Raw genomic sequence first — 8,514 nt, 5'->3', positions numbered from 1 at the left:
AGTGTATTAGCCCAGGAAAAATTCTTATTGACCCCCACCTCAGGAAGTAAAGGAACTGAAATTAGCACTATTTGATTTTTGCCCTTGTGAAATATAGCTAAATTTTTGGAGACATAAATGCATTTGAGTTCAAAACACATTCAGGTACACTAGATCATGTCTTTATAAACATCTGCTTGGATTCAGTCACATAGTTAATACTATTTTATAAGCTTCTTTTCCCCTTTAACATAATTATCTTTCTTTTTTTTTTTAAGATTTATTTATTTATTTATTTGCGAGAGAGAGAATGAGAGACAGAAAGCATGAGAGGGAGGAGGGTCAGAGGGAGAAGCAGACCCCCTGCCGAGCAGGGAGCCCGATGCGGGACTCGATCCCGGGACTCCAGGATCATGACCTGAGCCGAAGGCAGTCGCTTAACCAACTCAGCCACCCAGGCGCCCCCATAATTATCTTTCTAAGTCAAATATTCACCTACAGTATCATTTTAATTGATATATAGCACTACATTGCTAGGATGGAACAATTTATTAGATATATAGATTGTTTTTAATTGTTCATTATAATGAACATAATCTAACACCATGAGCACTTTTTAGTATGCCCTAAGTGCCTTAGATGTATTTTGTTAAAATAGTCATAGCCACCTCTTGAAACAGGTTCTATTATTATCAGCTTTATTTTACAAATACAGAAATTAAAATGTAATATGTCTAGAATCTCAGTAAGAAATAATAAAATCAGGGTTTGAGTCTAGCAGCTCAGTGATACCAGGTACCATATTATTAACTTCTGTACTTTAAGCACTATTTTAAGTAACACCATGATGAGCATCTCATAGCTACCTTTTTATTTACATCCGTATTTCCCAAGTATAAATTCTTAGAAGTGGAATGGATGTGCATGCAAATTTAAAGACTCTTGAAAATCATTAATTGTCCCCAAAATACGGCACTAATATACATCTCCACCGGCAGTATCTGAGGTATTTTCCAGAGCACTGGTCTCTCCTGCCTACCAGTGGAATTAATATCTTAATTTTTCCAATTTGATAGTCAGATAATTTTTAAAGTCTTATATTTCATTTATTTCTTCATATGAAAGTTTACATTTCAGAGAATTAGTTTCTTATAAAAGGGGTAAAGTTAAACACAAGCTACCACTTTTGTGACATTTCTTCCTTTAGGTATTCTGCATACATTCTTTAGGATTTGTTCAGCTGAGGTTTCATTACTTCATATCAAATATTTTACTTTAGTACCTGACACTCTTTATACTATCATATTTTATCAGCTTTATTGATCATTACATTGGTACCTTTATTTACATGGTCCTGCATACCTTTCTAATGCTTTTCTGTACATCATGTCCCTATTTGACAAATGGGGACCTGAAATTTAAGGAACATTAACATAATGAGGCCTTTGGTTTTAATATGCAAGAGTTTTCCAGAGCACCAGATTATTTTTATAAATCTGTAGCGATCTCAGGAGAATACATTCATAAGTGCTTTCCAGTTGCTTGGGTTTCATAAGCAACTCCAAAGAAGATAGACTTCCAGAGGCTCAGAGGATGTGAAACCCCCTGCAGGAAAGGCTCTTCTCCCTTTTTAAATTGTGTCAACACTTACCAAGGATCTACCTAGAATTTGTAGCTGGTGGGGCCTGAGAGCAGAGTTTAAGGGGTGGACTGTGTGTGTGTGTGTGTGTGTGTGCTGAGAGCAGAGTTTAAGGGGTGGACAGCATGTGTGTGTGTATGTGCGTGTGTGTGTGTGTAGGGGGGAATATCACAGCAAGAGAAAACGTTAAGAAATAAAGGATAGTGAGCCTTGGGAGGGACCTGCTTTCCATTGTATTCCAGTGTGTAATATGGTAAATTTACACTAGATACTCAGTTAATTGAATGAGGTTGAAAGGAAAATAATCAGAATAATACACTTGAACATCCTAAGAAAACTTCAAATTTCAAAAGAGTTTTTCTTAAATTCTCAAAACATCCTTCCTTTTTTCAGCAAATATCTTTTTTATGCCTGTGGCATTTTATAGATTTATATACCACTTAGTATGAGATATGGGACACCTGGATTTTAGTGCATTCTTTGACACTAATAAGCTGTATATAAAGGATCCACTAACCTCACTGGAAGCCAGTTTACTGAACAGTAGAAGGAAGATTTTTATGAGGCAAAAGTGAGATGATGAATGAGAAACCTGTAGTAAAAACATGATCTATTAATTTAGGAGGGTGGAGCTAGTGACAGGAGATCAGGCAAGCCCAGGCTAGGCTGTTGGAGCACCGGGAGTCTGGCAAGCACTGCCCTACCCCCAGGCAACCCCAGGAGGACAGTGCTCTATCCATTTCTTTAAATAAAATCAGAGGTGGAGTATCTATGCTGGTAATGAGTTCCATGTTCTCATATGAAGTTCTTCTCTTATCCCGACCTCAGCACAAATGGAAAACATCTATTTGCTTTCCACATAAACTTCCTTCTTGATCTTAAAGAGTTTTTGAGACTAGTAGAGGTGTCACATTGTGTAATTTGGGTGTAGAAAATCTCTCTATAATTTAGATTGCAGAGGTGATTTGAATGTTTGCAAAAATATTTTTTTAAAACCCAAAGGAGTGGGCGCCTGGGTGGCTCAGTTGGTTAAGCGACTGCCTTCGGCTCAGGTCATGATCCTGGAGTCCCGGGATCGAGTCCCGCATCGGGCTCCCTGCTCGGCAGGGAGTCTGCTTCTCCCTCTCCCACTCCCCGTTTGTGTTCCCTCTCTCGTTGTGTCTTTCTCTGTCAAATAAATAAATAAAATCTTAAAAAAAAAATAAATAAAACCCAAAGGAGTTATGATGCTATATTTGAAAATGGAAACCATTGTTACAAATTCAATTTCAAAATATTTACTTCCTGGAACCAGGGTGAAGTCTCTAGAGAAACACTACTAGTTATTAGTTCATTTCTTTCAGATGCACTGGAATGAGTCTGCTACTTTGCCGGTATGGTTCTGAACCACAGAATTTCATCTTTGGTTGAAATTCCTCCAAGTGAGACCATGTGCAATTCTCCTAGTTCATCATTTATCTTTCAGAACATGGCCTGGTGCATTTTATGACAACTGTAAAAACATGTCTTACGAGCCTTGGTGGGCAAGGCTAGCTTCACAGGCTCCTCAGCAGAGCCTGGCACTTGCAGGAGATCAGTAATGGAAGGAAGGTGGGAGAGGGATCAAGAAAATTCTAACAAAGACATGAATCCCATCTTCTGGCAGGCTTGCGCTCCTGTTATGATGGAAGGAGAGAGACTGTAGTGGAACTAAGTAAAGGTAGTCAGAGTCTACAGGGAATTCATGGGTTCTGAGGAGCACACTGAGCTCACATAGGGCTGGGAACAAGGTGCCACGTACCAAAGAGGGCGTAGTCCAGGTATTGAGCTGACTCAGGAGCAGGCAGGCCATTTGGCTGCTAAAGTTCTGCTCTAAGAGCAGATTTCTGGCCTCTGTGAAGCATGCGTTTATTCTGATCTGTCATGGACATGTATGGAAACTGCGTGGCGGTACCCAGGGCTACAAAAGCCACATTACAGACAAAATCAAAACTGAAAAAACTCTGGGGCGCCTGGGTGGCTCAGTTGGTTAAGCGACTGCCTTCGGCTCAGGTCATGATCCTGGAGTCCCTGGATCGAGTCCCGCATCGGGCTCCCTGCTCGGCAGGGAGTCTGCTTCTCCCTGTGACCCTCCTCCCTCTCATGTTCTCTGTCTCAAATAAATAAATAAAATCTTTAAAAAAAAAAAAAACTGAAAAAACTCTGAAGTGCTATAGTCTGAAGTCCTGGTTTTGCCACACCCCACTGGTGTGATTGTAGGCAAATTATTGAACTGTGCTTTAGTTTTTTCATAAGAAAAACAATAATAATACCCCATTTCCAATAGATTTTTGTGAAGATGCAGTAATATAATGCCTATAAAGTGCTTAGTAAGATGTCATGGGCATCGTAAAGCCTGAATATTATCTATTAATTATTATTCTTTGGTAATCTAACTTTTTTTTCTTTTTCTTCTCTTTTTTAAAATTTTTTATTGTTATGTTAATCACCATACATTACATCATTAGTTTTTGATGTAGTGTTCCATGATTCATTGTTTGTGCATAACACCCAGTGCTCCATGCAGAATGTGCCCTCTTTAATACACATCACCAGGCTAACCCATCCTCCCACCCCCCTCCCCTCTAGAACCCTCAGTTTCTTTTTCAAAGTCCATCATCTCTCATGGTTCATCTCCCCCTCCGATTTCCCCCCCTTCATTCTTCCCCTCCTGCTATCTTCTTCTTTTTTTTTTTTCTTAACATATATTGCATTATTTGTTTCAGAGGTAGAGAGATCTGTGATTCAACAGTCTTGCACAATTCACAGTGCCCACCATAGCACATACCCTCCCCAATGTCTATCACCCAGCCACCCCATCCCTCCCACCCCACCCCCCACTCCAGCAACCCTCAGTTTGTTTCTTGAGATTAAGAATTTCTCATATCAGTGAGGTCATATGATACATGTCTTTCTCTGTTTGACTTATTTTGCTCAGCATAACACCCTCCAGTTCCATCCACGTTGTTGCAAATGGCAAGATCTCATTCCTTTTGATGGCTGCATAATATTCCATTGTATATATATCCCACATCTTCTTTATTCATTCATCTGTCGATGGACATCTTGGCTCTTTCCACAGTTTGGCTATTGTGGACATTGCTGCTATAAACATCGGGGTTCACGTACCCCTTTGGATCCCTACATTGGTATCTTTGGGGTAAATACCCAGTAGTGCAATTGCTGGGTCCTAGGGCAGCTCTATTTACAACTTTTTGAGGAACCTCCATACAGTTTTCCAGAGTGGCTGCACCAGCTTGCATTCCCACCAAGAGTGTAGGAGGGTTCCCCTTTCTCCGCATCCCCGTCAACATCTGTCGTTTCCTGACTTGTTCATTTTAGCCATTCTGACTGGTGTGAGGTGGTATCTCATTGAGGTTTTGATTTGGATTTCCCTGATGCCAAGCGATGTTGAGCACTTTTTCATGTGTCTGTTGGCCATTTGGATGTCTTCTTTGGAAAAATGTCTGTTCATGTCTTCAGCCCATTTCTTGATTGGATTCTTTGTTCTTTGGGTGTTGAGTTTGATAAGTTCCTTATAGATTTTGGATACTAGCCCTTTATCTGATATGTCATTTGCAAATATCTTCTCTCATTCTGTCAGTTGTCCTTTGGTTTTGTTGATTGTTTCTTTTGCTGTGCAAAAGCTTTTTATCTTGATGAAGTCCCAATAGTTCACTTTTGCCCTTGCTTCCCTTGCCTTTGGAGATGTTTCTAGGAAGAAGTTGCTATGGCTGAGGTCAAAGAGGTTGCTGCCTGTGTTCTCCTTTAGGATTTTGATGGATTCCTGTCTCACATTTAGGTCTTTCAACGATTTAGAGTCTATTTTTGTGTGTGGTGTAAGGAAATGGTCCAGTTTCATTCTTCTGCATGTGGCTGTCCAATTTTCCCAACACCATTTGTTGAAGAGACTGTCTTTTTTCCATTGCACATTCTTTCCTGCTTTGTTGAAGATTAGATGGCCATAGAGTTGAGGGTCCACTTCTGGGCTCTCTATTCTGTCCCATTGATCTATGTGTCTGTTTTTGTGCCAGTACCATACTGTCTTGATGATGACAGATTTGTAATAGAGCTTGAAGTCTGGAATTGTGATGCCGCCAGCTTTGCTTTTCTTTTTCAACATTCCTCTGGCTATTCGGGGTCTTTTGTGGTTCCATACAAATTTTAGGATTATTTGTTCCATTTCTTTGAAAAAAGTTGATGGTATTTTGATAGGGATTGCATTAAGTATGTAGACTGCTCTAGGTAGCATTGACATTTTCACAATATTTGTTCTTCTAGTCCATGAGCATGGAACGTTTTTCCATTTCTTTGTGTCTTCCTCAATTTCTTTCATGAGTATTTTATAGTTTTCTGAGTACAGATCCTTTGCCTCTTTGGTTAGATTTATGCCTAGGTATCTTATGGTTTTGGGTGCAATTGTAAATGGGATTGACTCCTTAATTTCTCTTTCTTCTGTCTTGTTGTTGGTGTATAGGAATGCCACTGATTTCTGTTCATTGATTTTATATCCTGCCACTTTACTGAATTCCTGCATGAGTTCTAGCCGTTTTGGGGTGGAGTCTTTTGGGTTTTCCACATAAAGTATCATATCATCTGCAAACAGTGAGAGTTTGACTTCTTCTTTGCCGATTTGGATAACTTTTATTTCTTTTTGTGGTCTGAATGCTGTGGCTAGGACTTCTAATACTATGTTGAATGGCCGTGGTGATAGTGGACATCCCTGCCATGTTCCTGACCTTAGGCAGAAAGCTCTCAGTTTTTGCCCATTGAGAATGATATTCGCTGTGGGTTTTTCATAGGTGGCTTTTATGGTATTGAGGTATGTACCCTCTATCCCTATACTCTGAAGAGTTTTGATCAAGAAAGGATGCTGTACTTTGTCAAATGCTTTTTCTGCATCTATTGAGAGGATCATATGATTCTGTTCTTTCTTTTGTTAATGTATTGTATCACGTTGATTGATTTGCAGATGTTGAACCAACCTTGCAGCCCAGGGATAAATCCCACTTGGTCGTGGTGAATAATCCTTTTAATGTACTGTTGGATCCTATTGGCTAGTATTTTGGTGAGAATTTTTGCATCCATGTTCATCAAGGATATTGGTCTGTAATTCTCCTTTTTGATGGGGTCTTTGTCTCATTTTGGGATGAAGGTAATGGTGGCCTCATAAAACGAGTTTGGAAGTTTTCCTTCCATTTCTATTTTTTGGAACAGTTTCAAAAGAATAGGTATTAATTCTTCTTTAAATGTTTGGTAGAATTCCCCTGGGAAGCCATGTGGCCCTGGGCTTTTGTTTGTTGGGAGATTTTTGATGACTGCTTCAATTTCCTGTTCAGGTTTTCTATTTCTTTCTGGTTCAGTTTTGGTAGTTGATACATCTCTAGGAATGCATCCATTTCTTTCAGGTTATCTAATTTGCTGGCATAGAGTTGCTCATAATATATTCTTATAATTGTTTGTATTTCTTTGGTGTTGGTTGTGATCTCTCCTCTTTCATTCATGATTTTGTTGATTTGGGTCATTTCTCTTTTCTTTTTGATAAGTCTGGCCAGGGGTTTATCAATCTTGTTAATTCTTTCAAAGAATCAGCTCCTAGTTTCATTGATCTGTTCTACTGTTCTTTTGGTTTCTATTTCATTGATTTCTGCTCTGCTCTTTATTATTTCTCTTCTCCTGCTGGGTTTAGGCTTTATTTGTTGTTCTTTCTTCAGCTCCTTTAGGTGTACAGTTAGGTTGTGTACTTGAGACCTTTCTTGTTTCTTGAGAAAGGCTTGTATTGCTATATACTTTCCTCTTGGGACTGCCTTTGCTGCATCCCAAAGATTTTGAACAGTTGTGTTTTCATTCTCATTGGTTTCCATGAATTTTTTTAATTCTTCATTAATTTCCTGGTTGACCCATTCATTCTTTAGTAGGATGCTCTTTAGCCTCCATGTATCTGAGTTCTTTCCGACTTTCCTCTTGTGATTGAGTTCTAGTTTCAAAGCATTGTGGTCTGAAAATAGGCAGGGAATGATCCCAATCTTTTGGTGCCGGTTGAGACCTGATTTATGACCTAGGATGTGATTGATTCTGGAGAATGTTCCATGGGCACTAGAGAAGAATGTGTATTCCATTGCTTTGGGATGGAATGTTCTGAATATGTCTGTGAAGTCCATTTGGTCCAGTGTGTCATTTAAAGTCTTTATTTCCTTGTTGATCTTTTGCTTAGATAATCTGTCCATTTCAGTGAGGGGGGTGTTAAAGTCCCCCACTATTATTGTATTGTTGTCGATGTGTTTCTTTGCTTTTGTTATTAATTGCCTTATATAATTGGCTGCTCCCATGTTAGGGGCATAGATATTTACAATTGTTAGATCTTCATGTTGGATAGACCCTTTAAGTAGGATATAGTGTCCTTCCTCATCTCTTATTACAGTCTTTGGTTTAAAATCTAATTTGTCTGATATAAGGATTGTCACCCCAGCTTTCTTTTGGTGTCCATTAGCATGGTAAATGGTTTTCCACCCCCTCACTTTCAATCTGGGGGTGTCTTTGGGTCTAAAATGAGTCTCTTGCAGACAGCATATCGATGGGTCTTGTTTTTTAATCCAATCTGATAGCCTGTGTCTTTTGATTGGGGCATTTAGCCCATTTACATTCAGGGTAACTATTGAAAGATAGGAATTTAGTGCCATTGTATTGCCTGTAAGGTGACTGTTACTATATATTGTCTGTGTTCCTTTCTGGTCTATGTTGCTTTTAGGCTCTCTCTTTGCTTAGAGGACCCCTTTCAATATTTCTTGTAGGGCTGGTTTTGTGTTTGCAAATTCCTTTAGTTTTTGTTTGTCCTGGAAGCTTTTTAACTCTCCTTCAATTTTCAATGACAGCCTAGC

This window comes from Mirounga angustirostris, unplaced genomic scaffold, assembly GCF_029215605.1.
Source record: "Mirounga angustirostris isolate CCGP_5_RB_7025 unplaced genomic scaffold, mMirAng1.0.hap1 SCAF_4, whole genome shotgun sequence".
NCBI classification, from domain to species: domain Eukaryota; kingdom Metazoa; phylum Chordata; class Mammalia; order Carnivora; family Phocidae; genus Mirounga; species Mirounga angustirostris.
Note: the sequence above shows the minus strand (reverse complement) of the source record.